A 17,637-nucleotide genomic window follows, 5' to 3' on the forward strand; every position below is an offset into this window, starting at 1 on the left:
AGCGATCAGTGCAAAGGTCAATGGTGAGGTCAGGAAGGAAGAAAGTGTTCAGGAGCCTCTGATGTCTTATGCTGTATTATTTATTGACGCTTGGCCAAGGAGAATTAGAGACACTCTCAAAGTTCATCAGAAGTGGATAGATTTTAAACCCCAAGATAGCACCACAAATACTATATGCCCAGAATTAGTCAAAGAAATGTTTTTACTCATGGAGGTGTTTTTGTCAGCATATTCTAGTCTGGAGACACAGATGTCTGTTTATGCAGATTGGAACGTCAACAGCAAGATATCTATTATGTCTAGGAATGCAGCAATAGGTCTCTTCGACCCTGGCCACCACAGTGTTGAGATAGATTGGCACCCACTGTTCTCAACCAAAACCAAACAATTAGTACTGCCGAGGACCTCAAGGCCCACACGTGACCTCATGTTACCTAAGGATAGAAAATTCCATAACAGTACCAAATCTCAATCTCAATACCAAAAACATGTTGCAACTTCATAAAGAGGCATGGCCTCAGTTCACCCTCTATGTGACATTTGTGGCAATGACCATTGCCATTTACCTGAACTACCTCCCGTTGTTTTTGTTTGTTACGACAGCTAAAGACAGGAAAACAGAGATAGAAAAGGATGGCAAGCAGGCCCACCGGCTGCTAACAAACTGGGCTGCTATGGTAAGGAGCCATGAGGTACGCACTCATCATCGTATATTTTTAATAGTGAGATTATTACAAACCTTTCAGCTATGTGTATGTGTAAGTAGCATCTACACTAACCTCTTTACCAGACGCCTTTTTTTCTCTCTCGAGCAAACAGTACTGCCACCATTTATTTTCAGTACGTTTACTGTCTCTGTAGAAGAAACCAAAAGCACAAAACATACACTCCAGATGTACTGATGCTCCATTGTATTAACAGCATTTCTAATTCATGATCAAATGACATTGAATTAGAGCATGATATATGTGCCAGGAATGCAGTTTATTCAAAATGTACAATTTGGTCCATCATTTTTAGTCTTGTTGAGTTGCTTTTTGAACAAAAGACAAAAGTGAGCTCTGTGGAAAAACTCCTCTTTTAACAATGCCATTAAAAACATCAGGTGCTTCCTGCCTTCCCCAGCGTGGACCAAAAAGCTTTTAAAAATCCACAGAGAGACCGTCAGTAGCGTTTCGATTTTCCATACTCGAGAATACCATTTGTAATTCCTGAAGAGAAAGTGAGCATTCTGGTCCAGCATGATGTGTCGATCATGTTGATAGTAATACCTCGTCCAAGTTGGTGAGAAATTCTTGTGACACAAGTTGGTCCCACTCACTACTACTACGTCAAATTAACACCTCTCCTCCTGATTTTAAAAGAATATGTCAGCAGCTGTATGGATGCAGCATGCAAGCTGACTCTGACCGTTCTCTTTCTCTAAATTAAAGAAGAAAAATGGAAGGAGCATCCATTTTTAGTACGTCCTGAAGTCATTGTGTTCTGATCCTGCCAGTGCATTTCTTTTGTCTTTGAGTGCCTGAATATGGCTTCAATCCCCCTTGTAGTTTTCACATACTCAGTCTCTTCATATGTATTTGATCTTTTAATATCTGTCTCAGTGCTGCATAATTATTTTTAGTATGTGCACAGGAATACTGTCTCGTACAACCTCGCTTTGAACGGCACACATCAACCAGCTTATGTGTCTCACTAATGCGCTTAAGGAGTTTTCAAGGCTGTGCATGTGGTACAAGATGTTTCCCGTCTAAACTGTCAACATCACAATTATAATCACCTCAAGACTAAAAAAAAAACAGGAACAGCTATGGTTGATCTCTTATATTTTGCACTGCGTTCTTTAATGACTCTTTAGGAAGTTGGTAAAAAGTTCTGCGTTTCCTCCACTAATTGAACTCAAAATAACATTTCCCTCCCACTCCCTCTGCCACTCAACTTTATTATCAACACTACTGTGAGTCTACTGAGCAAAAGCAATGTCAGCACATTTGGTTTTAGGAGTCGTACAGTGAGCAAAACTACACATGGTGTAGGGAAAGCTAATAACACAAACTGTAACCAAATTGAATCGTTAAACGCTTCATTTGCTTCTTTTTTTGGAGCTTTTTTTTTTTAATGATTTTCCTGCGTCATCAATGCCTCTCCCTCTCATCAAGCACTGTGCTGTTTCAGGGAACATCAAGGGAACAGTTGATCCACATCCACATCTGTTTTGCCTTTTATTGTTTCTAGAAATATACCATTCTTCATTCTTTACCCATCTGGAGTAGATCAATCCTATGATTCTCGTTCACTATCTCAAGTAAAGTTTCCTTTTTTTGGTCTGTTTTTTAAACATGTTTCCCTTTGTGGAGGCCTTGTTTGATTTTATTTTTGTAGGTACTACAAAAATCACTTGCTCGCTACTGGCTAAATAATCAATTTGTGCCTCTTGTGTATCTACTTTGAATGACTGAGATCTATAACGGCAGCAGTGGCTTCTGATCATCTGTTGACCTCTGCCCTGTCCTCCTGATCTCTTTCAACAGTCAGCAGTCCCTTGACACTGCCTTCACACTTTCACCAACCTCAACAACCTCCACCACCACAAAACGATGTTCCTCTAACAAAAGATAACAAAGAAGAAGGTCCACAACAACAGCAGGTGAGTTTTATAACACCTTACTCACTGTGGCTCAAACAACCAGGCCAGCGTTGGTTGCTGCCAGACACTATGACCTGTTTGCACCCCCAAACAGTGCTTCAACTACAGACCTACAGAGAGATCCGTCGTTTTCTGACAAACTCTCTGCCACCACCTGCTAGCAAACACTCGCACATGAGAAAGCGAGAGAGAGAGAGAACACAAGTGGGCTTAATATTATTCATAACATCTGTCCTGTTATCACAGCTATCTGCTGTAAAAAAAAAAAAGTGTTGTCACAACAGGAGTCCTAATCATTAACACCATTAGTAACATCTGTGTTGGGCTTATCCTATAGAGCGCTTGTTTAAGTCATGAAATATGATTTCTCCACTTTGATCCAAATAATATAGACATTACGATGTCGTGCTGTGCTCCTGCTAAAGCTCCTAGCATATTACTGTTACAGAGAGTAAATTACTACATCCCGTTTCCACACCTCTAACCAGAATGAAATATTACCATCCTTTTTATTGCCTTGTATCTTTATTGCCTAAACTTGCTCCTGAAAGCGTGTTTCATCATTGTGGTTAATAATATCAGTGTCCTGCAGAAACCTCATTCTGTATGTACAAAGGGCTTTCACTAGTCTCTAGTTTGATTTTATTGAGCAGTATTTTGCTCATGGGTGCAAGTTTTGTCAGAGTTGTCCATCATTATCACGGAGCTTGTTGGCTCAATTTCTTGTTATTGCTTTTCACTGAAGAGGCAGCAGATAATGGGAAGGAAGCAACAGTCGCAGAAAGCTTATATATTCATCTTTATTTATGTATTTATTTATTTTTATTTTCAATAAAACTTTTTTACATAATTTCATGTAAAGTTTTCCATCCGTTGTTCTAACAATGTGTACAACATTTCATGTTTCTCCATGTGAGGGGTCCAAAGCCTCAGTGCAAGAGTACGGACTGTTCTGTGCTGAAGGCAAAGGTCAATGGTGAGGTCAGGAAGGAATAAAGTGTTCAGGAGCCTCTGATGTCTTATGCTGTAATATTTATTGAAGCTTGGCAAAGGAGGATTAGAGACATTCTCATAGTACATCAGAAGTGCCTGAGTCGGTCTCCCATTCTGCCCAACTCATGCTGGTGGTCAGACTTCAAACCCCAAGATAAGACCACAAATACTGTTTTTACCCATGTTAGCATTACCGTCAGCACATCCCAGACTGGAGTCACTGTTGTCTGTTTATTGTTAATGAAACGTCAACGGCAAGCTATCTATTATGTCTAGGAAGGCAACATTCAGTTTCTTCAACCCTGGTCACCACAACGTTGAGATAGGCCAGCACCTGCTGTGCTCAAACAAAGCCAAACAATTAGTACTGCTGAGGACCTCAAGGCCCACACGTGACCCTGCGTAACCTAAGGATAGAAAATTCCTTAACGCCAACACAACATACTCATTGATTTCTGCTCCTCGTGCATAAAAACTGATTGTGATGAAATGTATTTGAACATGTACATGTTATTGAATAGTTCATAGTTGAGGCTGGAGTGTCAGCTTGGAGAAGTCAGCAGAGGGTTGGACATTGTGCTTGTACAGTTTGTTGTTCACCTGAAGCGGCTGAGCCAACAGGACACCAACTCTGTTAGCTGTCAAAATCAAAGTCTTTATCCTGCTGCGTGTATATGTCAGTTTCTCTCTCTCTCTCTCTCTCTCTCTCTCTCTCTCTCTCTCTCTCTCTCTTTCTCTCTCTCTCTCACAGCTTTGTAGGCTGCTCTGTATATTATTCATAACTCTGAGACTTTAGATCAAATATGCATTATTTCACCAGTGGAAATGGAAGTGTGTGTGTGTGTCAGACAAAGGGATGCAGACAGAGAGAGCATACAAAAGAGAAACAGAAAAGGGACAGTGCTAGAGTTAGTGTGTTTTAAGTATATAAATCTTACCATGCCATAGTATCGTAATACTGCATGTGCCTTCTGTTTACGTCTTTGTAGTTTACAATACCTCAAAGTTATTTGGTGCATGACAAAATGAGTAAACTAATGTGAGATGCATTTTCATTAGTCATTCACCCAAGATAGATGAGATGAGCCCTAACAAGCTGGTGCACACTGATGAAGACTCTTCAGTTGCTGAGTGAATATCCAAGTGTGGTAAATATATTCCACCACATGGATATATTAACAATTTATCAACTGAAAAACATACCAGCTTTAAGCAAAAGATAGTTATAAATAGGTTAAGATCTGAGTTAGGGTAAACTGAATGTCTTGGTATGTTCAAAACGAAGTGGTTCATCTGACTGTATGGGCAAAAGTGTGGCCACACCAAAGCCTGCTGTCTTAAAGGGTGGCAGTGATTTTCACTCATTCATAGTGACTTATTTGTTTGAAGACTGACAGAAGAGCGCTTGAGAGTAAAGTTCAGTTCACCTTAGAAAACCTGGCCTTTCTCTGGGTGCTTGTATGACTTGTTTGGACGATCTACAGTACAACAAGAGATAAAACAAGAAACAAATTTATTTCTCAGCAGTGTTTTATGTTCCACATCTGTTCCTGCTTTCTTGCACATCTGATGTAGATTCAAGTCCAAAACCATTTTTTATTGTGTTTAGTTATCATGATTACATTCCAGCGTAAACACTTGCAATGAACATTGTTTTACCATCAGATAATGTTGCAGCTGTGGAAACTAATGCTTCTCAATGAGTACTGAGCAAACATGCATATGCTCTGTCTGTATGTGAGAGAGGCATGTCACAGAAAACTAAGTACAGCTTTCGACTTATAGGACATTTCTGTTCACACTCGGGCAGTCAAGGTTATGATAATGTGTGTGTGTGTGTGTGTGTGTGTGTGTGTGTGTGTGTGTGTTGACTAATTGAGACAATTTCAGTCCTGTCTCATCCTCCATCGCTCTCTGTCTTTTTCTGTCAGTGCAAAAACAAACTTGGCTTCAGCTTTACATCCATGCTAAATCATATCACATAGTCATTATAGTCGCACTTTCACAAGTTATGTTGAGCCTCCCTTAGCCCTGAGTCATTGTTGGTCATTTGCTTGCTATGCTGGTGTAAAATTCTTAGGCAAGTCGAGTCTAAGGAGCAGCATGGAGTCTCTCCTGAGGCTTTTAGATTGGTCCTGTTCAAATACATATAATGGCCCTTCTCAGAGCTGGAGCACAAAATATGATCTGGATACAGAATGACAAAATCAGATGTTGTGTGGTTTCTTCCTACTTAAATCCAGGCTACACTACAACACTACAGATGTTTTCTGTAGAATGGAAACTAATTCACTGGTAAATTGTTTGGCAATTTGCAAAACACAGTTTGTCATCATGATCTGAGATACTTAACAAAAGCTTTCAAGTAGACATTAAAGGCAAAGCAAACCAGCTTGTCCTCGGTCATGGATTGAAAATATGGTTCAGGTTCTGCAGATTGTTGCCATCTAACTGCTAACAGCCCTGAAGTCATGTCATGACTGTCATGTTCCTTCATCTGGTCAGCAGCAGTCTTTAGGTACGTTGTTTAGTTCACTACTATGTGTCAGGAAGATTCCATACCATGGCACCATCTCTACCAGCTTGCACCAAGTCATGGTGGAGTCATGGATTCAGGTTATTTACGCCAATTTCTCAACCCACTATCAGCATGTTAGAACAGAAACCAGGATTTATCAGGCAGCATGGACCTTCAGTCATCTGATTCTGATGATCACGATGATCACGTGTTTGTTGTTGTCTCATCTTATTCTTAGCTGTCGGGCTTCGTCTTCTGCTGTCCATCTGCTTCAACATGCAAAGAGTTGTTTGTTCTGAGGCGCTCTGCTCCACGTCAATATTTCTACTGAGAGATGTTTGCAGACTTGTTCTCCACCTGTTGGATGGGATAAATCTTGCCTTCCTCCTCTGATCTCCTTCATTATGAAAGCATTTAGCCCTCATGATGACAACTAACTGGATAATTTCAGGCTCTGTTCATGGTTGTTTGTTTGATTAGTTTAAAAATGATCTGAATCATACTGTGTGCTATGACCGTCACAGTCACCTTCACCTCCCAACCAGATGAACATCTATTGTGTGCTCTCCCTACCACCATTGTCAAAGAATATCTCGTGGAAGAATGGTGCGTTATCCCTCCGGCAGAGTTTCAAAGACTTGAACAATCTGTACCAGGGAGCCTTGATGCTGCTCTGGCAGCATTTTTCATTTCATTTGTCGCCCATCTGTATAAATCACACATGGAACCCAGTAACAGACTGAAGACACTAAATGCACGGCCTGTATATCATTTATGAAAAACCTGGTCACAAAAATTGTTTAAAGAAGGCAGAGCTCATTTAGCCATGTCATGTACTAGTATGCAGCATTGAGTATCGAGCAATATTTGAATCGGACTCTAATTACAGGTGCTGGGTCGTTGGTGGGTAATTGTCAATCAAACTCACCCACACTCTCCTGATGATGCAGATCGCCTGTTTATTTACTCATTAAGCAGAAATGAAGCAACATAACATAGATTTAAGTCATGCTTCTGTCCAGCAGGGATGCTCCAGATGACTAATTTTGCCTCTGTTATACTAAAGTGTAATTTTAGACTATTCTAAAAGTAAGACTGCAGAAACACAAACTGCAAACATACTTCACTCGGTATATCCTTTTCCACACATTCAGAGAGAGAGAGAGAGAGATCACTCTCATGCCTGTTTGATTGCTGTGGGATAACTTCATACATGATGCCTTTTGAAATTTTTATTATCAATTTTTTTTGACTGCTTTTGGATTAAGTTTGAGTTGTAAGGTGACATAATGTTTCTACAGTGGGACAAAAATGAAATCTCAGCATGGGCATCAGTGCACGGAGGGGCTGTCAACTGCTGCTGCTGCACCATGGAGCAGGTGGCTACATGAATATGCAACAGTTAACTGGCGGGTACATTTATCTAATATTATAATTAGTTTAACTGACTAGTATTTCTTGTGTCAACTTGCAAGGGTAGCAATGTTTAATGAGTATTTGCAAGTCGTATTTACTCTCCAGTTTTGATCTTCGCCAACTGTTAAATGCTCCACTATGTTCACCAGCTAGTCGCTAGCTTTGTCCATCTTCTGTTTGTGGGTAGCCAGGGAGCATACAGTGGCATTTTAGAGCTTTTGTTGTGAGACTGACCGAAAAGAGTGAAGTTACTTTTCAACCAAAACAATAGTGCCCGAAGAGACTAAAAGCACTGTTGAGCAGAGGGGCTGCAGCATTTGGTGATGAATCTGTCTGTGTTTGTCACAACAAGCTACTCCTACCACATTAGATACAGTTATTTGATTTATTTTACAATATTGCTTAGAGCAGCTCTACAGCTATAACTGCCAATTTGCGACCAACTGGTCCTTTTACTTTAATCACATGAAAGAGCACTTTGTAAAATATGTGTGTGTGTTTTTGTATCTCCTATTGCCAATACAGCTCTTTAAGAAGATAGATGACCGATGAGCCCAATTAAGCTGGTCAAAGTAAGAATTGGTAAGGGACACGGGGACGGAAAAGAGAGAATCATCTGGTGAGGCAGAAGAAACACAGAGAGACAAAATGATGAAGGGAAGACAAGATGAGAGGACAAACAGCATGAGAGCTAGATACAGAGAGAGAGAGAGAGGGGGACAGCAATTAAAGAGAGCGAGAGATGGCAAAAGAAGAACACGGAAGAAGAAGAAGAAGGCGGGGGGCTTAGTGCCCTGAGGTCGTTCCTTTCAGCGGCACTAATTTAATTGGCTCGTTAAGAGAGATGTGGGATGCTTCCTCTTCATTGGTTGAGTAGGCAGATGATGCCTGCAGAGACAGGAAATACAGGAGGGGGCGTTTAAACTTTTAACACACACACAGGGAGCCACACAGCTGGACGTACACACACACACTATAATGGAGATACAGTATATTTGCTCACAGTTGCACACATTCAAATTCATATGCACATGTTGATGTGTGTTTGTGAATTAGTCCGCACATCCATTAGGACACAAACAGACACAGATCAGCTCATTCACGCATGTACTGTAGTTTATTAATGAGGACAGAGACCAAACATCATCCTGCAGCAACTATCAGCTGTGAGTGCCTGTTTGTGTGTGTGTGTGCTGCACGCCACAGTGTACAGTACGTAATGTACAGAGTGTGTGTGTGTGTGTGGTAAAGAAATGCAGACATAAAGGTGTGTGTGTCTTGTGAAAAAGCTTTTAGTTTGCTGACTCTTAAGAGTCGGATACGTCCCACTTGGAGACCGTCAACACGCACATAAAACAGCACTGCTAGTTGTGTGACCTCTCTGTCAATCTACCCACGCTCACTCACTCTCTGCACACGGAGGGATTCGTCCACAAACCTCCAGAATGCCTTAATTTCCCATGAGTCTCTCTGTCTGTCTCTCTGATCTGCCTGTCCTCCAGTTTTCATCGCCTGTAAACACTTTAACATTTAATCCAATTAAATGTCTTGCTATTTCACTTTTTACTAATTTAATACTTGTTCTTATTACGATCTTAGTACGATCCTATAAAGTCTTCAGTTGAACTGATTCAGTTTCTGCCACCAGTTTTATTTGAAATGAAATGATGTTGTAATATCGTGTTAAACATCATCTGATTATGTTTGAGTTGTGACTTTTGCCAAAATGGCAGGAAAAATCTGATTAAAAGAGTTTTTGGCCAGGCCAAGAATTATTCACAGTACAACACGACTGTAAAATGTAAACAATATAACCTTTGTTGTCATAGCCCGTTTTCTTCCCCTATAATAATAATAATAATAATAATAATAATGAACATGATTGTGGACAGATGCAGAGGGAGAGAAGAGCTCAGTGCAACATGACTAAGGGATGGTTGAGGACTCACCTGACCTAGCCCTTACTATAAACTCTATCAAGGAGGATCATCTTAAGATGATTCTGAAATGTAAAGAGGATGTCTGCCTCACAAACCCAAACTGGGAGCTGGCTCCACAAGAGCGAAGCTTCATAGCTTGATATAGTTTAGTGTTTCAAATTGTGCTGAAATCAATATATCCTGTGGTTGGTTTGTTTGCTGTCAAACAGCAGACAAAGGAAGCGGACCACCTTTTTCAAGCAGTCTCAGTCTGGTTGTTTGGTCTGCACCAAGGTTTGATTGACAGCTTTCACACCCAAGCAAATGCACCTGGGCTCATTTTAAAAGAGCCAAACAGGTTAGGTGTGAAAGCACCTTTAAAGGCCAAAGACATAAGCGTTTATCAGACAAGGAGCTTGACAAATCCTAGAAACGAAACATTGTGTAGTAGAAATATCCACACACAAATCTCTTGTTCATAGCAGTAGTAAATGTTGTCTTTAACATGATTCAGTAATATTGATGATATCATTTTCCAGAGCAGAGATACAGCAGCAGTGGATAAACAAGAGAGAGCACTAATGTGAACAACAAACAACTAAGACAATGCTGCTCTGACAGTTTATCTGTTACTCTCATTTGTACCATTGTAAACTCACGAAGGTCCTCTCATTAGCACCTCTCTCCACCTGAGCTCAGTGAAGTGTGTGTGAAATATTAACACAGTTAGCCTCTTAGCTCACAGTTCATGTCAAAGCCCTCTGTCAGTTCCTACTGTAGTGTTATTACAAAGAGGAAAGACAGAGAGACTACAGAGAGAAATGAGGGGATCAGAGACATAGAGTAGAGGGAGAAGAGAGAAACCAGAAGAAAAAAAAATAAATGTGGGAGAATACATGAATAATGAAGAGACAAGGGGGAGGGAGAGACGGGGAGAGAGGAGATAATTGAAAGGCAGAAGAAGGAGAGGGGGAAAGGGGAAAGTGAGAGGGAAAGAAAGAAGAGACCTCAAGAGAAAAAAGCAACAGATGGGTGGAGAAACAGAAAGACAAGACTGTATTTAGAAAGGAATATGGAGCAGATGCAAAGCCCACTGGTGACTCACCTGGTGCTGGCACTGTGTGTGTGTCTAATGAGCATTGCTGCAGAGGCCTTGGGTTTTCCACTAACCACCATTAACGCATTTTCAGACATCCCTATATCACTGTCAAATTAATTTAATACTCCAGAATAACGGCTGTAAAAATAACGGCCATTAAACAGTTGGTAGCTTCCACTTCACTCCAGTGGTATTATTTTCACATATTTAAGCCCTGATGTGCAGGGTACATCTATCTTTAATGGTCTATGTTTTTTTACTGAAGAGAACAAACACACATTGTGGTGTTGGCATTTCACTTGTCCCAGATGCTAAAGGTTTTGACTTGTTTGCACAGCAACAACAGGGCCTTTCTTACTGTTTTTGTATCATGAAGAAATCCAGTATTACTCCTGTGAAATGCAGTGAAAACAACACAACATAGGATCTGGATGTGCAGGTCTTCTTGGTGAAAGTTTTACTTTGTTGGAAACACAGAAGTTATTAGCATTAAGAGAGTGGTAGTTTGATTTCAAACTGTAGCTTAGGAGTCATTATTGTGATGAATATGAGTAATAATATATGATGAATTTGATAATATAATTATCAATAAGAACACAATATAATATACCATCTTATGTGTTAAATCTTATTTGGTAAAAAAAAAAATCAGAATACGATCTGTACACAAACTAATAGTTGTTCTAAAAGGCACTTTAAAAAGAATAATTCAGCAATTTAGTATTGCACCTCTGTAAAGTTTGGGGACTTAAAAGAGACGGATTTAAAGGCGATGCGATGTCAAGGGTCAAGTGACGGCCCGAAACACACTCCAGAGTAGTGGTCCAGCAGGAATGTGCAGCTGCGGGAAGCAAATGTGACAAAATGTCTGTTTTTTTTCTTAAGAATCGATTCGTGTCCACACTGAGAAATAGGACAGGAGGATATCCTGAGGAGTTGACACACTGCAGCTGACACTCTGGCAGCATCTTGACATGCATCACCCAGGTTGATGCGTGTCAGATGTCAACAGTATGCAGGCTGTAGGCATTTTGACACACATTATATGTCACTGGTGTGTGCTGCCTTTCAGTCCTTATTTGGGTCAAGCTCCAAAAATCCTGGATAGTTCAAGCAATACACTCGAGGCTACATTAGCTGCTAATCTCTGCTAATCTTAGAATAGGTGCCAGGTTTTAACAAGGTGTTATGATTCTGCTGAAACTACCCATTACCAAATCATGTTTCAGCAGTGCAGTGCTAAACTGGTGGAGCGCTCTTTTAACTCCCAAACTTCCAGTTTTTAAGCTCCCAAATGACTTCACATCTAAATATTTCTCTCAGACTTTACAAAGTTTCAGAGCCACAGAAGAGACCATACAATATACAACTGTTTTCACAAAGTCTGGAGACTTCGCTCATAAAGTCGCCCTTTTTGAGTGTCCAATCGTAATCTTGTTAGCTTGAATGGCACATGAACAAATACAATGTAATGAACCCTTTCTAAGTTTAGACACTAAAAGCCTCGAAGACGAAGATGAATCTGAAAAGGCCAAACAACGTAACAGTCTGGTTTTCATAATGAGTACATGTTGATCTCCTCTGCTTCCTTCTTCATGTCACCAGGCCAATATTACGTCTTACATTATTACTACAGCCTGCACTGTATCCTTCTTTACTACTGCAGCTTCTTCAGGCAGTTCCTCTTGAGACTGATGGCAAAGCAGCAGTGGAGCGGGTAAGAGAGAGACTCCTGTTTGTCTATATTTAGAACAGAATACATGTTTAATATATTCATACAGTACACTACATAGTTTTTACTCCCTGCCAGTTGAAACTGGACAAATCCAGGTCAAATGCAGCAGATAAATTGTGCTGACCTGGCCTGCTCGGTCATTATCACTGTGGGACAGAGCAGCAGCCAGTTGGATCAACTCCAGGATTACTGCTCTATTTGACTTTTTTGTTTGCTTCATTTAATCTCTGACTGTTAGGATATTGTTTTCTTTTTTAAAAAAGCTCACTTTGTGTGTGAGTGAGTTTACTCCTCAGGCAGGGGTCCAGAGCACATCTCAGGCTGCTATGGCAACTAGGCTGGCACCCCCACTGCTGCCTCATGGCAAGTGCACAAACACACAGATAGACACACGAACACACACTCGCGCAGCAGAACTATGACCACAAGGCTTTTTCGGTGGCACACACTGCAGGGGAGACTCAGTTTTCTGCTTAATTACACAGGAATCAGTGCAACGGGACGATGAAAAGCTCGGGAGACGAGTCAACATGACATAATGACAGCATGGCAGTGAGTGAGGACGCCTTCAGCCACGTTTATGAAGGAAACGACCTTTGACACTCAAGATTCCTCGTGATTATGGAAACACATAACATCACTTAACATAACTTCCCCCTTAACCCCTGACTTAGACCAATCTTCATTACTGTAGTACTGTATGACTTGCATGACAGTATGCTATTTGATAGAATAATAATCTGCTGTTCTTTCCCATCAGAAGATGTAAATAATAGAGCGTTCGCCACTCTAGAAACCAATATGTAGCCAGATGACTCACTTCCATTACTAATTCAGCACCGCTCATCCCCAGACCACGAAGCGTTGGTATCATCCGTGGCAGCTGTGCTAATGCAGTTCGCCCTCCTGGCAGCCATTCTCCTCAGCTAATCTGCAAACCGTTCAGTTTGCCCTCCAGATGTGTCGGAGTAATTAGTCTGTTTATTAGCTGATAATGCCAGTAAACTGCCCACATCTCTGCTGTTATTACTGGCAAAAAAACAGGGGCTAAACACACACACACACACACACACAGACTGTACGCACAATCTACACACATGCACAAACAGAGGAAAAATACACGGACACACAAAATAAATCCCTGTTATCATCAAGAAAGAAAGAACTGAATGATTGTATGAGAAATCAATTCCCTCAGTCTCCTCTGAACAGGGTGAGCTCAGGGTGTGTCTCAGGTCTTCAAAGTCATCCTTTTCTATTGATGTGGATATAAATATGTGATCCAGGTGGATTCAGTGATGGTCATTTTCATCTGTGTGCCTGTGTGTATGTGTATATTACAGTCTCATTGGGAGTGAGGGAAGACTGAACACAAAGGAATGATTTTGAAATATTTGTTTTAATTATCATCTAAAAAACATTGCATGAATCAAAGGATTTCTGCCCAGACCAGACATGGAAAAACTTGTTCATGCATTTATTCTCAGTAGGTTAGATTATTGTAACGGTGTCTTTACAGGTCTCAGTAAAAAAAATCAATCAAGCAGCTGCAGCTCATCCAGAACGCTGCTGACCAACAGCAAGAAAATAGACCATATCACACCTGTCCTTATATCTCTGCACTGGCTCCCTGTGTGTCAAAGGATAGAGTTGAAAATCCTGTTACTGGTCTACAAGTCACTGAATGGTCTTGGGCCTAAATACATGTCAGAGCTGCTCGTTGGGTATAAGGCATCCAGACCATTCAGGTTGTCTGGGACAGGTTTACTCAGGGTCTCCAGGGTCAGAACCAAGCAGGGTGAAGCTGCATTTAGCTTCTGTGGTCCTCACCTGTGGAACAAGCTCCCTGAACAAACTGTCAGCTTGTTTAAATCAGGGTTAAAAACATTATTGTTCGCTGCAGCTTTCCCATAGCGCCTATTTTTACCACTTCACCTTCTGTATCTGCTGGTTTTAATGATTTTAAATCACATTCTAACGTTTTATTACTTTTAAGTTCTGTTTGATTTTAAATTGTTTTAATTTCCTTGCCTCTGTAAAGAACTATAAATGGCCTTGTGTAAGAATGGCGCTATACAAATCAACTTGCCCTGCCTAATTATGTGTCCTAATTGTCCAGAGCTCAGACTGACAGAAGTGTTATCTGTGCAGCCATGGTGGCTCCGTCTAAACCAGTAAAACTCTTTCTATTCTGTTTATTCCAAACTGTTGCTGTGAAGAGAAAAAAAAGAGCCAGTTTTGAAAGCAGAAGTCTAGAACAACAAATGTAAAGCACTCATGACCCGAGCATACTATGAATAAGAAAATAATTGTGTGCAAGTCAAATGTTAGGGCCGCTGTTATTCAATATTTCCCAACAAATTCCATCAAAAAACAAAACCCACAGCATGTCAGTCTATCTCTTGATACTTTCCAACCTCCATACTCTGCTTTTGGCATTCAGCTACAAACAGATTCCTTCCTACCGAAGACATAAATATTGACAATTTGGACAGAAATATATAGTTTTATGTTGAGCCAAGTCCCTGGCTCTCGGGTTAAAAATGTCAGTCTGTTGGTCTGTCACTACTTTGATCCAAACTAAAATATCTCAGTACCTATTGGACGCATTATTTTGAAATTTGGAACAGATATTCACCGTGCCCTGAGGATAAATCTCACTAGTGATCTCCTGACAGGTCTCACTTCGTTCTCACTTGTCTACCACCCACTTTGGCCGAGGCAGAAATATCTTCATCTGCTTGATGAATTGGCGCACAGGTTGTTTTTTTGTTTATTTTTTACAGTTCATTCATGATGACGTTAGTGATTCCCTGATTTTTCCTCTTGCGTCATCTTAAGGTTGTGCTTTTAAGTGCAATGTCCCAGCGACTGTTGAATGGATTGTCATGATATATACATACATTTGTTGTCCAATACTTTGATTTATGACTAAATATCTGCAAAACTACTGACATTCCCATCAGTCACACGCTACAAAACTAAAGATCAGCATGTTACCATTCTTATCATAAGCATGTTAACATGATGATTTGGCTCAAATCTCTGCAAAGTACAGTCTCATAAATCCCTTAGCATAGCGAACATTTCACGTCATGTACCACCTCTGAAAATATTGGGCTTTCCAAATATCACCTTTATGACAGACTTTAAAGTACAGCGGCATAGACCGACCCTATTTGACTACAGACAGTTCATGCAGGAGGCAGCTGTACTCTTATTAAAAAGATTATTTATTGCTAAAATAATCTTCAGCTAATCAGCCAATTTGGTGGAAAAGGTGTACTCGTGATAAGCACTTCTCTAAATAATATTTCCCATTCATTTACTTTCTTGCTTTCACATTTTAGCTTGTAACTAATCATGGATGTATTGTATCAAGTACAAATACAGGAAGGTTGCATAGCACCAATGCTACACATACCATAGTTTGAGAACCAGTGCTTTATAGTCATGGTTTTAGTACTTTGCAACTTCCCAATATTTAAAAGCAGGGAACAATTAAACACAATTAGTCTCATTAAAATGAGGCCCAGTTATTTCCTGTTGTACAGGAACTGTTGGACACTGTAGTTTTAGTCAATGTAAAATAAAAGTTTATAGGGCATTTGTCCACTATTATTTTCATCTATAGTTTATACACATTTAGTGTTCTACTGAGTATTTTTGGAGGACTTGGCTTGGGAACCGGAGGGTGGCCGGTTCAAGTCCCACATGGACCAAATATGGAAGGTGGACTGGTAGCTGGAGAGATGCCAGTTCCAGTTCACCTCCTGGGCACTGCTGAGGTGCCCTTGAGCAAGGCACCGATCTGCCCAACTGCTCAGTGGGCGCTTCTCGGGGGGGCTGCCCATAGGATAATTGTGATAATTGTTCTGGTTTTTAAAAAAACCTTGTCAGCCTTCTTTAACAGAAAGATGTAACAGTTCATCATTTAGAGTCTCTCCTAAAAAGACTCAGAGTCCCTGAGCTAGCTGATGTGTCTGACACAGCTGAGGAGGTGAGAAAGTGTGAGCTGACTCTCCGTAACACATCAGCTCGGGATTGAACAAATACCCAGATAATGCAGAGTGATGGACCACATGCCCTGCTCCGTTTGGTCTCAGTGTCTCTCAGAAAGTTGAAGCATCAAAGATTACAGAGAAAAAGCAGGTGTATTTAGATTCTCTGGATTTATTTCTGTGCACAGAGTAAAACATTTGATTCAGTTGCTTTAGTCATCAGTCTTAACTGGAGATGTGTTCAGCAACCAAAATGTAGTTACAGGAAGGTCTGTATCCTAAGTGCTCTTGCTAATTTGATTTTGATGCAACTTTCAAAGAAATGAGACAAGACTTAAATCCAAACTGTTGTGATTGCCTGGTTAGTTTTTGTTTTTTTTATGTTAGTGAATGGACTGTAGAAGAGAGAGAAAGTTAATATTCTGTCCTAATGTTGATTATAAAACCACGACACTGAGTTGAATGCTGAAGGCAAAACTATTATTTAAAAAAAGGCTTCAACTTTTAAGATCATATTCATATTGAAATCTTCCACTGGTAAACAGGAGTATTTTAGCTTAACATTAACTGGATGCGACATCATCCATCTCTGCCGCCTATACACGTTTCTTTCCTTCAGAAAGGGTTAGGATTATAATCTGTGCCCTCACTAACAAAGAGGATGAGACAGCATCATCAGCCTTCTGCTTTTGAATTGGATTGTCTCTTTGTGTAGGTGTATGTATGTATATATGTGTATATATATGTATATATATATATGTGTATATATATGTATATAATGCATGTTTTTATGTAAGTATAACCTTAAGTCCTCACATGCATGTTTGTTTCTGTATGTTTGTGTGTGTGTTCCCACAGAGCTGCAGAGCATATAATTGATGATGACTCATCCAGACCTTTGCTTATTTCGTATGCAGAAGACGAAGAGAGGAGGAAGAAAGAGAGATAGGAATTAGTGATGTGTTCTTTGTGTGTGTGTGTGTGTGTGTGTGTGTGTGTGTGTGTGTGTGTACCCAAGGGATGTTATTGCCTCCCACTGACCCATAAGAAAGGCACTCGATGAGCTCCTGTATGTAGGAACCAGTATTTCAAAACACACTCATTAGGACAAAACATCTTTCAGTGAAAATACTGTTTATTTTGAGAGAAACTAAAATTGGACATTGACTTATAAACTGCTAGAAACCAGTTAATGAAGCTCTCTGGCAAGATTCCTGCACTCTGTAACACTGGAAAAAGGGCCTCTGTCCTTTTCAACGCATGTGATATTAATGTTTAGGTCTGCTGCATTAAAAGTAGCACAGAAGAT

At 40.3% G+C, this 17,637-nt stretch overlaps 1 long non-coding RNA gene across 1 annotated transcript in view; it reads left to right on the top strand.

The window, feature by feature from the left end:
* Nucleotides 1-17,316, top strand: part of LOC113746835 (uncharacterized) — a 35,761-nt gene extending 18,445 nt beyond the window's left edge. Inside the window, exons 4-6 of the long non-coding RNA XR_003463154.1 lie at nt 604-692; nt 2,532-2,647; nt 17,187-17,316. This is a non-coding gene — a long non-coding RNA (uncharacterized LOC113746835). The remainder of the gene's footprint in view (nt 1-603; nt 693-2,531; nt 2,648-17,186) is intronic.
* Nucleotides 17,317-17,637: the final 321 nt, after the last annotated feature.

The sequence above is a fragment of the Larimichthys crocea genome, chromosome XI, assembly GCF_000972845.2.
Source record: "Larimichthys crocea isolate SSNF chromosome XI, L_crocea_2.0, whole genome shotgun sequence".
Taxonomy (NCBI): domain Eukaryota; kingdom Metazoa; phylum Chordata; class Actinopteri; family Sciaenidae; genus Larimichthys; species Larimichthys crocea.